Raw genomic sequence first — 15,404 nt, forward strand, 5'->3', positions numbered from 1 at the left:
AGAGAGAATGCTTGGCACATCACTAAGCTCGAAGTGCCATGAAGCTCCATCCAAGCTCTGAAGGACTCAAGATACTCGACTGAGTCTCTAAATCCAGAGTAAGGGGTGATCTGGGGCATACGGAACCTTGACGGGAGTTGAGACTTCATGATGTCATCGGCAAATGGATGTTCTATTTCTTCCAACATGGCTTCAACAGAGATTGGGATACGAGCCCGGTAGGCCTGTTGGACGTCACTGAGCTATCCTTGGATCTCTTTGAGCTTAGCTTCCCACGGGACCTCACTTTCTACGATGACTTCGAGGGCCTTCCCACGCCTCCTTTTTTCTAAGGTGTGGCATACGCCAGATTCTGTGAGTATGGTTGTACCTGCGGTACTGTGGGAGCTTGACCATGTTGCCCTGGTGGTCACTGTTTCGCCATGCATGAGCCGTGAGGTAAATGGGGAGGCCGGGATAGTTTGGTCGTTGCACCAGTTTCTGCACCAAGATCGGGGGGTGGTTGTTGTCTCTCTAGTATCTGCATTATCTGGTCAACATTGCCGACTAGGGCCTCAACCTACTTTTCCAAGGAGGTGAGTCGACCCCCTATATTGTGGGGCCTTTATGTAGCCACCACTGGAAGAGGGTCGGTATGATGTTCTAAAGGCGGATCTTCAAGTTGTTTGTCTAGTACAAGGATTGATGTAGTGATGGTAGCCAAAGCCTTCTTTCTTCCTTTAGTGTCGATAGGTGATTTCTAAATGGCTTTATTGTCGCTTCCCATAGACGACGCTAAATTGTTGATGCAATAATCTGGCTGGTCTTACTTGTCCTCCTGCTAGCCTGTTGCACACTTGCAAAATAGAGAGATACTAGGGGTACCAGTCGGGGACCCTCGGATGCCTAAGTCAGGGTAGGCACACAATGGGTGTAGATGAGTTAGGATAGTTGTGCATACCTTTCTCTTTAATAGGGGGTCACTATTTATAACCCCTTGAGACCACTTACGCATGTGGCAATGAATATGCTAGATAGATGCGTACCATAGAATGAATCTGTTCCCGAATATATCACACCTTTCTCGACGTGATTGTCAGCTAAGATATTGGAAGGTAATCCCACATGTATACGGAGAGGATCCTCCCTTCTATTCTGAGGTAGCGGTCAGTCCCCGAGGCCGAGGTCGATGGTCGAGGCCGACCTCTGAGTTTGGGGTCCTTGGTAGAATCTGGTCCTCGAGGTTGACGGTTGAGGCCATCCCTCGAGGTCGGGATAGGAAGCCGACCGCCAAGGTTGTTGGTCAAGACTATGAAGTCTTAGCTCAGTGGCTAAGGTCGGTATTCATGGCTGCTACTTGGGTTGGTCAAGGACGTCGTGATCGACATCTGTTTCCCCTAATCTTCCCATTTTATTGCAGGTGTTTAGTCAATCCGATTTTACCTATAACATTAACCATCTGATTTTTCCCCACCAACTCCAAAATGAACTACTCCCGAGTATAGCTTCTTTATTTTATTTTATTTTGAAAGAAAATTGGGAACACTCCACCTATAATTTTGTTAGAAAGACGAGATGTATGTGCACTCATTTTGAGCAACTGCTACAAAAAGAATAGGTTATCCTTTAAACCGTGAAAAGAAGAAGAAGAAGAAGAAGAAGAAGAAGATATTTTTCCAATGGGATGCCTGCCTTTTTAGCTATGTACAATAAACCACCTACTTTTAAACTATTTCTCAGAACGCGCCAACCTATTTCACATACATCTTACAGTCGCCTACAACAATGGATACTTGATGGATTGAGTTGTTAACTACCAAAATGTGGATTGAGTTGTTAACTACCAAAAAGTCCATTTTACCCCTAGCCAGCTATAGATATTGTTGTTTAACCCTTACCTTTTCCAAATGTCATTACTGCCCTCCACCAATGTTTCAGCTGCTTCATCGATTGTATGAATGTAAGACATGGGGACAGGTGGGGTACACATGAACGTCTTTGCATGATGATAGGTACGGCCCATTGGAACAGTGCTAATTCATCCATCTTTATGTGACCCGATCAACAGGTTGGATGGAATTGTTTATTGAAAATATTACAATGGGTCTTAGGAAGTTTTTAATGATAAGGTGTTCAATCAACATTGTTTCCTATGGTAGGGTACAACTGAGAATTGGATCCACTTCATTTTTTATATCATGCTCTCAAATGACATGGCAAAACGGATGGACGGTGTTGATATAGAATATATGCATCAAGATGCACCCCAGGGTAAGGGTCACACCATCTTGGGTGGGCCGGGGGAGGAGCCGCACCTAATCCGCTCTCCCCATTTCTCTATCAATCATTTCATGCACTGATGTACATGAGATTTTGCCGGAATGCAAGTCTGACTGTACATGGGGGCCACTACAAGTTTATGACAAATCCACTCCGTTCATTTGTTTTTATAGCTCATTTTAGAAAACGGGCCCACAAATGAGTCAGACTTGAATTTCAAGTAAGCCACATGATAGAAAAAGTGAGATTCAAGGGCTATTGTTGAGACATCTTGCGGTCATCGTGAGGCTCGATTACCAAAAAAACAGGGCAATGCCGACAGACCATCGGGAAAGCAGGCATCAGTGTTGCTCACCAACGGATTTAAACCGTCGGCATTTCTCATTAATTAAATTTTTTTTTTTTAAAAAAAATGAAAATTAATTGCCTAATCAACGCACATCCAAAACTACAAATACTCATTTCTACAAAGCCCTAAACCAACAAACCTATTTGAGAAGAAATCAAAATCAGATATATCATCCAAATTCCAAACATAAAATTTGTATTATTTCCATAAAACACCATTAGTTTCGAGATAAAGATGGAAGTGTTACAAGGAAAACACATTTTGGTATGAGAATACCAAAGTTTCTTTCTCCATTTTACAGGCATCACTTATCTATTCATAATAGAGTACTGATTTCTCAAATACCCAATTACTTAAATTAAAAGAATATTAAAAGATTTTTAATAAATTGACTGTTCTGCTTGTTCAAAACAAACACCTCCGGAGTTTCTACAACGCAAAGTCTTTATGACCGCTGATGTCTAAAAGTTAACATCATTTGTTAGGGTGCAAGAATGTTGCTGCAGCTTAAGGGTACATCTGAAAAAATAAAAATAAAAAAATAAAAAAATAAAAATAAAAGAACAAGAAGATATGCCACATGGGAAGTCACTTTTCTATTTTTCTATCAAAAACCCTTCCAGAATGCATGTCTAAAACCCATGTTTTTGTCCAGGACTTCATACACATTTGTGTCAAGTTACATACTTCAAAATAAGTAAAACACATGCAGTAATGAAGTCCACACCATAGAGGTAACTTAAAATTCTTACCCGTGCTCTTGAAGTGGCACCAATCTGAGGGTACTTCAATATAGTCCAGTCAAATACATAGTCGAATTGATAACCTGCAGTTTTCAGGAGACAAACGCAGCTAGAAAGTTTTAAAGCTCTAGAGTAAGCTGAGACACCCATCTCAAAATCTCAAAACGTGAATTTGAACAATTTCAATACCTCCATCTGTTGCTTGGCGAGCTTCTCCTCCTGTTCAAGTTGATACTGCAAATGCAAAGCAGAAAAAGACACCAAACTAATTATTAAAAATATTTTTAAAAAAATCCAGAACATGGACCAAACCAGCATGATGGTTTTCGGGCATGCCCAAAATGTAAATAGATTGGAAGGAGAATAAAACAAGAAAGAGGGATTAGACGATCCTTGACGGGAGGCTATGCACGATGGGTCATGATCCAGTGATAACAATTGGTGTGCAGCCCACCTTGATGTGTTTTTTACATCCACTCCAGCCATCATGCACACCATACCTCGTTTGGTCATGTGCCTAAAAATCAGGCCAATACGTAACTCAAGGGAAGGCACGAGCAGTTGGGAGGGGAGGGCATGTCCTTTCAATTGTTCCCTATGGTGTGGCCCATCTGATGGATTGGCATTACTTTCACTCAGACCAATTGACTTACTGCTGTGAGGGTTATAAGGGGAAGGAGAATGCACAACCAGTCTCAAATGCAATTCAATGACTTTGAAAAGTCCATTCATTTATTAAAGTTCACATTCTCATTTCCATGTTCACAAATCAGAAATGTCTAACCATTGTTATTTTTCGACCATTGACCAAATGCTATTGGAAGCATGAAATCACTAACATTTGTATCTTACTCAACAATTCAACAACGTACATATACAAAAACAGGCTACATTGTCTGGTTAAAGGCATGATGTGTACCTGAAATTATTTATTTATTTATTTATTTATTATTATTTAAAAAAAAAAAAACAATAATGAAGAGAGAGAAATCATTAGTGTTGAGAGCCAGTGTATGGAAACCATAGTTCAGTAATCCAAAAACTCTTAACTCAACTTGGTGTCCAGTTAGGAATTGATTGAGTCTTCACTCAACTCATTTAACTAAACATATAAATGAAAGGTGCTTGATGTGGCACATGTGCATGAGATCAGATCTGGTCGTGGGATGGCAAGTTTGATACTCTGCTAGAGTGTGATGGTCGACACTCATGCATTAATAGATATTGTGAATGGGACATACATTGAGACAAATATAACCATCCAAATAGTTGACACAGCCAGGATATAGGTCATACAGAAAAATCAAATTGGTTAATCGATGAGAAACTTTGATTAGTTGATCAGATCAGTTAATCAATGAGAAACTTTAATTAGTTCTCATTTCAACCATCCATTAAATGTACCCAAATCAGTGTTTCAAATAGCACCTGTAGTGTAGCGGTAGAGTACGCTACGTAGCGTAGCGTGGCCGTAGCTCTACGTAGCGTCCCAAATAGCATAAATCCCCTATAGCATACGCTACAGGGGTCGTAGCGTCCGCAGCGTAAGCTACAATGTATTTTTTTTACTATTTTTTTTTTATTATTTTTTTCATGTTTTCTTTGTTTCTAATGTTGAGGAATGTGACACTTGTATTGTACTTGATACTTTTAACCTATGGGATTTTGATTTCTTTTCATAATTGTTACTTGTGGTTTGCTTAGAAAGTTGTTGATGTGATAACTATTTGATTTGGCTTATATATGTGGATTGGCTTTTAATAAATGATAACTAATAACTTTTTTTTTTAACATGCTTATAATTGATAAAATGAATCATCTTTTAGACATTTTTATATATATATATCACTATTTATTATATTTGTTCTATTTTTAAATTAAAAAATAGAAGTATCGTGTAGCTTACGCTACACGCTACGTATTTACACTATAGAGGGCTGAGCGCTACGCATCACGCTACCGCTATTTAAAACACTGACCCAAATCTTCTAGTTGGAAAGCTGAATCAGTGCAGATTTTGGTTTAAGATGCATTTACGTGAGAGCCCATGATTTGGAGTGATTTGGTTTGACTTGCATGCTGAATGTTGAAACAGTGCATCTGGCATTTGGAAGACCCTCTCATACGTAAGATCAGGAAATATAATTTGAACAGAAAGAAATGGAAAATGTTGTAAACATGGCAGCATTGCAATTATGATCCGCACGTAAAATAAGCTACGTGTGAAGTACAAACCCCCATCATACATGCGACAAACATTTACAGTGATTCAAACCATTGATATGGTGGGCTGCCTCATGTATGACCTATAAGAGAAATTTTAACCATTAGACAACTTTGACCGCCTTTTTGGTGTTTGAAGTGGAATGTAGGCCATTGCTCAATTTTGGTTTAACCCACAATTATTCAGGCCCCTAATGGATGGCCACCACAATCAAACTCCTTGCATTTTGTCAGCTCATCAAACCAATAGTACTGATCACCATGCACACATTCAACCTCTACCATAAGATGTATTGGCGTGCAGTCCATGAAGCGTTCAGACACAATATTGCTCATTAAAATAGTTGCAGAATCCTGCTTTTAGTCCTAAAATTCTAGACATTAAGCTCCTTTCCTCGAGCAAGAATCCATTGCGAATAATCACAAAACACATTGAATGGAAAAGAACTCAAAAATTTCTCACCTCATAACGAGGAAAGGGTGGTTACAAGCATACATAGCAACACATCATCTAGGCTGCAAACACAAATAGAATCCAAAGCAACGATCCATGTGGTTACACAAATAGGATCAAACAATAATAACCCTAAACTAACTCTTGAAAAAAAAAAAAACACACCTAGTCACCATATCCAAGACCACACTGTTAGTAGCATCTATCTCTACATTGTCCGTTCTCTACATTATCTCAAAAAAATGTAAACAAAATAAGCTAAGTTTCTTCTTCTTCTTCTTTTTAGTATTTTTGTTTTTGAGTGAGTAAATATAGTTAGAACATGTAATAGAAGGAAACCACCATGTTAAAGTATCCATCCATTCTTTTTGGACCTGTACATCCCAATATCTTTAGGTTTAAAGACTAGTTCCTATCCACATTTAATGAATTTTCACTAAAAACCAGGGGGGGGGGGGGGGGGATGGGATGAGAGAGGGCACAATGATGACAATGACCTTCTTAAGCTCTGATTAGTGGCGTAAAAGAAAGTTTGAGATGTGCACATGATGAATTGCAGTCTGATAGAGGCTTGAGAGATGAATTGGAGGCTGCAGTTAGAGATCTTACCTCCCAATTGAATGTGAAACATGAGCAGATGCTATCTTTTGATGATCAGAATGCTTCCTTGGTCCATCTCAGGCAACATTTATTGGATCTGGAAGTGGAGAAAGTCAAGAGTGAGGAATCTCTTGTTGCATAGCGAGGAATGCCAAAGAAAGGTGAATGAAGATGATTTGTCCCTTTGTCTCAAAGTTCTGGATCTGGAAACTTATTTGGAAACCATGCATGCATACCTGTTAGTTTCTGAAGTTGAAGTTGTTTACGTAGAAAATCAGTTCTGGAAGAGGATGCAGGAGGTTCTTGAAAGACTAAGCTCTTCAGAGAGGTGCAATGAGGATCTTCTTTTGAAGCACCTGGATGTAGTGACCAAGCTGAATGGTCACATGGTTGGCGAAGCACAATGCATTGAAGAAAATGCAAAATTGATTATGGCTCTCCAGTCCTTGAAATCTGAGTTGGAAACTAATGTCAGTGAGAGGAGAGAGCTTTTGATTTCGTGGATAAAAGAAGTGCTATGCGGGTTGAACTCGAGAATTGTAAGACTATGGCAGTCGTGGTGGAAGCTGAAGCTAGTCGAGAGAAGCATAGGCAGATTGAACAATTGAAAAGCATGCTGGTAAGTTCTGAAGAAGAGATGGATAATCTACAGTCTTGTAGGGATGAGCTGGAAATCACAGTTATAGTCCTTAGATCCAAGTTGGATGAACAAGTTGCCCAGTTATCATTGCTGCAGGAATATGAGGATGAGCTGATGAAGTTGTGGCATGAGCATAGTGTGCTTACCTACAGGCTTTCTGAGTAGATATTGAAAACGGAAGAGTTAGAGAAGACCCATTTAAAAGAACACAAAGACAAAGCAGATGCTGAGAGTATCCAAGCCTGTGAGAAAAGAGAAACTGAAGAATCAGCCATTGCTATGCAGGTTACTTTTATTTGAGAACAGTGTGAAACTAAGCTGCAAAATGAACTATTGAAATTGCAAGATGCACTTGATCATATTGAGAATCTAAAGAGAAGTGAGGCCAGTGACATGAAAAGAGATGAAGAGCTTTCTATGAAAATCTTGGAACTGGAGATTGAGCTACAGACAGTACTCTCTCACAAGCAACAAAAAGTCAAGGCTTATATAAGACTGAAGGCTTAATCAGAATGTTGTATGCTAAGTTTTAACTGTTGTAAAGAAGAAAAACTAAAGCTTAAAATTTTTTTTGCAAGAATGCAACAAGGAAAGGGCCAAAGTTGCAGTTGAACATTCAACAAAGGAACGGCTTGAAAGCTCTGCATCTCTTGCAAATATTCAAGAGCGAGGACGCCATGAACATGTTAAGGGTCCACATTCATGAAATGATGAAAATTGCCAAGGGTCCACATTCAACACACGTGGCATGCGTGATGAGTGGAATAACATGATTTTGCCACCTAATGTTTTCATGGCACTGATGTTTTACACAAGTGGTATATGCCCGCAAAATTATCAACATGACACCACTGGTTGTGGTACATTGCCAGTAGGTGATTAGTTCTCAATGAGAAAGGGTCAGAATCACTCCCACGGTGGGACTTGTACAAACGTAAATACTGTTTGTTACCTTGATTCTATTATCCTTGACTTGCAATAACATCAGCCTCTCATCTTGAAGGCCTACTTGTGGTAGTAATGAGCGGGCTGAGCTGCATGACCGAAATGCGAATGTGAGACCTGGATTAATACAGGAACCAAACTCTGAGGTAAGTTCTCTTGAAGCTGGTGATGTTGATGCATCTAAGGCAACAATACATGTTTACAATAGAAGAAAAAAATAATCTTCCGTTAAAAAAATGAACGGATGAGCAATATCCCAAATAACCAACAAATCAGAAGATCCTAGCCATCCATTCTCTGGACAATTCTCCACTGAAAATGAATCTTTTGCTGCCTTTTTTTTTTCTGAACCTTCTATTTGCAGGGCACCAGAAGGAGGTTTAGGATTGCCCCATCATTGAAATTTTGAGGCATGGACCATTCATGGTGATGCCTATCAGATCAATGGTCTGGACTGAACTGTGGGGCTCACTTGCACAAACTGAGGACCCAGGCATAGAATCCATGCTACTCATTTGGCTGCAGAATATGTTCCTAGGACCTGTTGTCTTATAAAAGAATGGTTAGCGATTACATGGTTAGGATCATCCAATCAATGACATTTCTCTGTTTGTCGCCAATCCACAATGTGACCCAGAGTATGACAGTCTAGATCATGGACTCTTATGCCACATTTTCAATATCAACCCAGTGCACTGAATAAAACATTTTCCAGCTGTGCTCAACAGATTTTTATTTTTATTTTTTAAATAACTATATAACAAAAATGGAGAATTTGGTTAAATGCCATAGAAGGACTGAAAGAACTGCGATAGATAACAAGATTCAATCATATAACTAGTTTAGCTCCACAAAATGAAGGAAAAATAAGAATAGCCATGTGAAAATCAACGTTAGAGAACAGGGACCACATCACACCATCTTTCTAACCATAATGGAGGCTTTCAATCCATGGAGTCGATTTTCAACTACAGTAGCAGCTATTCAGCCTTACAATGTGAAATTCCGGTGTTGCTCTTTCATCACTGTATTTATGACCCGATGGGAGGAAATTCGTTGCATTTCAAGATTGCAAATGGTAATCCAAAACAAAACCGTGGGTATCTGATGGACTTGCAGCAGGTCTGACAAACAGTAGGAGAAAAAAAAAAAAAAAAACTCAGACACAGCTCCTGTAGAAACTTGAAATGCTCATCAGTGTAGTAAGTGTACTCTTCATTACTGATTAGTTTTCTTAAGATAAGGTTTAGAAGCGTTGAGTACCATTTAGTAACTGGTATTAACCTTTATTGGCGTATTTTGTTATGGATCCAAACCATCCAATTAGTGGACCACCTCTTGGATTACCCATAGCCCAAACAATAGCACCAATTTGATGTTCGTTACTCCCAATACTCACCCACTTTGGAAAGTCAAGAAAAGTTTATAGCAAAGGTTCACAAGAAAAAACAAAACAAAAAAAGGAATCAGGTTACGAACATGAAGAATATATTATGCAACCGCCACCAACCACCCGGTTCAACAGATCTGTTTTGGCATCTAAGCCCATCTCTACATCGTTGCATCACCATCAACCCATCTCTACATCTATGTTGCAAAAACACCTTCTTTAGATAACTGAAATCCGCCCAACAGCAAGCCATTCCGCTACCGGACGCCCAAATCTCTCTACTCATTCATCTCAAAACCGGCAATCTCCATTACAACCCCTCCCCAAAACCAAATCTTCCGTCTCCGGCCCCTTCTTCTCCGTCTCTGTTGACCACTGTGCGTCAACAGCCGTACCATTGTGGCTGTCAAAATAGGGCGATCTCTGCTTCTGGCAGTGATCATTTGATTGCCTGAGAGAGTGGGAGGGAGAGAGATCTGGAACTTGGGGGTAGAGAGAGCACGGTTTTGGGAATTTTTTTTTTTTTTTTTTACGTAAAAGAGGGAAGCGGATTGCGTCTTACCCCCGCCGGACAATGATACATTTGGGCAGGGCTTGTGGGGCCAACCATGATCTAAAGACTTTATCCGTGCCATTTATCCCTTTTCTTAGATCATTTTATAAAAAATAAAAAAAAATGAGGCAGGTTCAAAGCTCCAGTGGACCACACCAAAGGAAGAAGCATTGATAATGACATCCACCGTTGAAACCTTTTTTAAGGGCCACCATGATGATTTTTTACGATCCAACCTATTCATAAGGTCATGTAGACCTGGATGAAGTGAAAGCACAAATATCAGCTTGATCCAAAACTTTTGCAGCTACCAAGAAGTTTTCATTGGTGGGCATTCAATCCCCACTTTGTGGTCGAATTAAACATGAGTTCTGGACAATTTTATGCATCAGAACCTAAAATGATCTCTAAATATGGGTGGAAGGCGTGGATTAAACTCTTACATCAAGGTGGGCCCCACAGAGCCCTACCCGGACTAATCATCGTTTGGGCGGGGTAGGACGCAATCCACTTCCGTACGCGGTTTGGCTCGTGACGCTGCAGCCATTTAGGTAGGTAGTGGCAAGTGCTCTGTGGACCCTACTATGATGTTTGTGCTTCATGCATGCCATCCATCCATTTATAAAGATACTTTTAGAGCTCTATTCAAAAAAAGAGATATATCTAAATCTAAGGTGGACCACATCAAAGGTAAATAAGTAGTGACCGAATGTTCGCCAGTTAAAAATACAGGGGATTTTGAAATTGGCCGACGGCCTTTAGCCGTCGGTCGGAAAAATACCGTCAGCATTGATCATTTTTTTAAGGTAGTGGGTTTGACTGTACATGGGCGGCACTATAAGCTGATGACAAATCCACTCCGTCCATTTGTTTATATAGCTCATTTTAGAGAGCAGGCCCACAAATGAGTCAGACTTGAATTTCAAGTAAGCCACGAGATAGAAAAAGTTAGATTCAAGGGCTGTTGTTGACACATCTTGGGGACATCGCGAGGCTCATTTTCAGCTTCATCTTTCTCATTTTTTGGGCTCCTGCCCTAAAATGAGCTGGAAAAACAGATGGAACGGGTGGATTTCCGAAAGCCATCAATCGTGGCCCGACGAACGGTCTAAGTTGGGTGACGCGGATTGCGTACTTGCAGCAAGAATAGCCAAGTGGCTACTGATAGTACTCTGTTGGCCATCTATTTTTATAGAAGTCGTCCATCTATTTTTTCAGATCAATATAGAGCAGGAGCCCGAAAAGGGAAATCCAAATCTCGAGTGGACCACACCGCAAGAAAACAACGATGATTGAAGGCCCACCATTAAAAACTTCCTAACGCTCACTTCAATGTTTGTCATCCAACCTATTGATAAGGTCACGCATACTTGGATGAAGACAAAACGCAAATATCAGCCTAATCCAAAACTTTTTTAGCCCCTAAGATGTTTTTAATGGTGAGTGTTCAACCAAGAAAGAGGTCCATACAAGATTTAGATCTACCTTATTTTTTTGTCTAATGCCATCAAATTTTCTGGAAAAATGGATGAAATGTGTGGATAGGATATGTACATCATGATGGGCCCACAGAGCACCGTTGAGTTGGGTTGGCACCACAATCAACGTCAATCAATGTGGACATTTAAGTCCAAAGGGCAAAAGGTTCTTTACCTTAGGTAGAGCCCACCATGATATTTTTTACAAATCCACTCTGTCCGTCTATTTTACCACCTCATTTTACAGAATGGGCCTAAAAATTTTGCTGATCTAAATCTCAAGTGGGCCGAACGAACATGGTAAAGTATGAATTAAATGCCACCGTTGAAACATCTTCTGGCCATCCTGGCACCACTCTTACCTATTGATCTGCCTTATTTTTTGACCCATTCCCTAAAACGAGTTGAGAAAATAGATGTACAAGGTAGATTTCTAACAACATAAAAGTGGGCCCACGTACGGTTAAGGTTAGGTTTACACAGGAATCAACGGTAATCAGTGTGTGAGAGCCAGAAGTTTGGTGAACAGTAGGTCCATGGGGTGAGAGTTGCTCAATCATTGGTGAGTTATAATTATATTTGTGACAAATCCACTCCGTCCATCTGTTTTGCCACTTCATTTCAAAACGCGGGACAAAAAATGAGGCTAATCGTGAGAGCATAAGCGGGCAAACGAACATAAAACATCTGAAATTGAATGCATCATGTTGAAATATTCGTGGGGTCATAAGACGTTTGTGAGAAATCCACCATGTCCATCTGTTTTTCCATATCATTTTAAGGACCGGGCCAAAAATGAGAGCAAATACCAAGCTCTAGTGAGCTAATTGTTTGGAAAGTGGTGAATGAACACCACCGTTGTAAATTCATGTGACCATCGTGGGCCCACTTTATGATTTGAATCTGGTTCTTTTTTTTTACTCATAACTGAAGTGAGCTGGAAAAACAGATGAATGGCTTGGATTTCTTAGAAACAACAAGGTAGGCCCCATGTAAGGTCACGGAGTGGCGCCTGTGAATCTGCCGTAACGAGGGAGATTGTAGGTGCGGTAAATTGAGGATTGTTTCTTCAATATCAAAATACGGTATTCCATTCGTATAGGTAACTAAGAGTGGCTTAATATCTAGCGGTGAAAACTATGCTCGGGTTCTGAGAAATAGTTTAATAGCGGGAGGTTTTTGGTCCACAGGGAAAAGATAACACCCATATGGAAAAATTCCAAGAAATTAAAAATAAAATTATATAAAATAAACAAGATGAAGACAACCACGACGCTAATTACATACTGAGAAACAGGGCTATATATGACAGACTCCACCTCTTCTAAGCTGATACCCTTGCCCAAGAAGCTGCTCAAATGAACCTGTTATGAATACTGGCTACGACTGCATTCTCCGTAACCAAGATACCTCATAGTCTCTCTTACAAGGTCAGCCTTGCTTCTAAATAAGACGTTTCTTCCACCGAGCTACCTAATCTGGCCAAATTGTCTGGAGAAGAGCTCGCTTCCCGGAAGATATGATAAATTTTATAATTTATCTATAGCTATAGCTTGTTTGTAGAGATATGCTTCATACACAACAGGGCCCACAATTTGGACCATCTTAGTTGCTGTACAGTGACACATGTCAGAGGATGAGTTGACATGATTTTTTTGATCGTTAAAGGCACAGGAGATTCCAGTGCCATCGCTTCTCAGTGGTCCACATCATTTCCGAATGACTCCAGTTAATAAAATAAGCGGGATTTTTCTCTGACAAATAGCTTGCTTGCTACACAACTTTTTATGGGTGGAACTTTTCTAAATCCTACCGTGACTTTTGTTTTAGATCTACACTGTCATCAATTTTTCCCAATAATTCTAAAGCATGAGCCCAGAAAACAGGTACATGCAAAGCACAAAGTAGATCATGTCACAAAAAGCAGTGGCGATTGAACAAACTACTGATTGAACTTTCCTAGGGCCAACTGTAATGCTTATTTTCTATCTGACTACTTAATAAGATCACACATATCTGGATGAAGTTAAAATACAAATATCAGCTTGATTAGAGCGTCGGTGGCCCCAAGAAGCTTTCAACATTAGTATCAATTTTTACTGTTTTCAGTGGTGTGGTCCACTTTAGTCTAAAGGCTTTTTATTTATTTATTTTTTTTTTTTTTTTGGGGTGTTTCATATTCTAAAAGAATTGGAAAAAATAGATAATTGGCGTGGATCTAAGAAATACACCATTGAGGGCACTACGTAAATTTCACACATCAAGAAATTTGGTTGCTTGCTATGTGGTGCAGGGGAGCAGTTTATGTGAGACCCCGGACGGTGCAGCCCTTGCCATGGAGCCTACTTTGATGTGTGTATTCTTTATCCACCCTAAAAATTAAGAAGATCCAATTATCAAGTAGACCATACTCCACTACCATTAAAATTAAACTTCTTCGCATGCACCTTAATGTTTTCATAGTTTTTATTTTCCATCCAATCTCTTGATAAGTTCACATAAGCCCAAATGAATGGAAAAAAAAAAAAAAAAAAATGTCAGCTTGATCTAAATCTTTTGTGGCCCATTAGCCAATCATCATTGTTTCTTATGGTATGGTCCACGTATTAATTGGATTTGCTTCATTTTTTGAATAATGCCCTAAATTAACAGGGAAAACGTAAAAATGGAGTACTTACCATGGTAAGTGCGGCACTGTCTTGGGTGAGGCCGGGTCTCACCTAATCCGCCTCTGTGGTGCAGCACACTGGGAGCCGAGAAAAGAGAAGAAAAAAGAAAGGAAGTGATAGCATGAAAAAAGAAAGGAAGTGATGGCATGTGGAGCATTTATAGGCACCATCATAACGTATGTATTAGATCCACATCATCAATCTATTTTTTTCATACTATGTTAGGGAAAGACAAAAAACAAGAAAGACCCAAGGCTCAAGTGGGCCTCACAACAGAAACAGTGGAAATTCGAAGTCAACTATTGAAAACTTCTTGAGGCCACGGAAGGCTTTGATCAAGCTTATATTTGTGTTTTCCCTTCATCCAAGATTATGTGACCATACCAATAAGTTAGATGGCAAATAAATCTCACAGTGGACCCTAGGGAGGTTTATTAATTTGGTAGTCATTCAACACCGCTGCTTCCTGTGATGTGGTCTACTTGAGATTTAGATTTCTCATTTTGGGTTCATGCTCTAAAATGATCTGTAAAAATTGATGGGTAGGGTGGATCTTAAACCTAAATAATTGTAGGGCCCAAAAAAGTTCCACACGTTAAAGTCATGTCGTGTAGCATGCACTCTATTTGGCAATGACGTGGACCAATGACAAGCAATGACTCTGAATTTTCCAGGTGCCTTCAACGCAACAATCCATCCTCATATGGAAGCCGATTCCCTCGGTAGCCTTTCCAAGGAAGTTCCTGCAAAAGCCTTTCGCCACAAGGTTCATGTGCAGAAAGGCTTTCCTAGGAAATCCGTGTCCCTTGTTTTGTCATACACTATTCTTCTTACTTTGACTATGTTGATGTGGTAAACTTCCACGGACTCTACCATGAAATATGTTTTATATTCACGCCCTTCATGTACATTCATTTTTTCAAATCATTTTACGGCAAGAGCCCAATTTAAGAAAATCAACTCAAAATGGATACATATTTCATGTTTCGTCATTTACCTACGTGTTTCCTTTTTAGTCTCGAATATGCTGACATGGCAAACTTTTGTGAGCTCCCATGAACTTCATGTGTTATATCCACACCGTTCATTCATTTTTATTTT

General features: G+C 39.8%; 1 protein-coding gene across 25 annotated transcripts in view; it reads right to left on the reverse strand.

Moving 5' to 3' along the window:
• Positions 1-15,404, reverse strand: part of LOC131258163 (uncharacterized) — a 92,627-nt gene that overhangs the window by 13,296 nt on the left and 63,927 nt on the right. For 8 of the 25 annotated variants that reach the window (XR_009177923.1, XR_009177927.1, XR_009177922.1 and 5 more), the window contains 5 exons: positions 6,865-6,984; positions 6,638-6,725; positions 6,038-6,090; positions 3,541-3,585; positions 3,361-3,434 (listed from right to left, as the gene is read on the reverse strand). The exons of 4 other annotated variants lie outside the window; for them this stretch is intronic. The gene's annotated coding sequence lies outside the window, so the exon portion shown is untranslated. Of the gene's footprint in view, positions 1-2,932; positions 3,128-3,360; positions 3,461-3,540; positions 3,586-6,037; positions 6,091-6,525; positions 6,726-6,864; positions 7,511-8,220; positions 10,129-15,404 lie in introns of those variants that run through there. 13 more of the 25 variants (XR_009177930.1, XR_009177921.1, XR_009177939.1 and 10 more) reach the window with 11 other exon arrangements.

The sequence above is a fragment of the Magnolia sinica genome, chromosome 10 (assembly GCF_029962835.1).
Source record: "Magnolia sinica isolate HGM2019 chromosome 10, MsV1, whole genome shotgun sequence".
NCBI classification, from domain to species: Eukaryota; Viridiplantae; Streptophyta; class Magnoliopsida; order Magnoliales; family Magnoliaceae; genus Magnolia; species Magnolia sinica.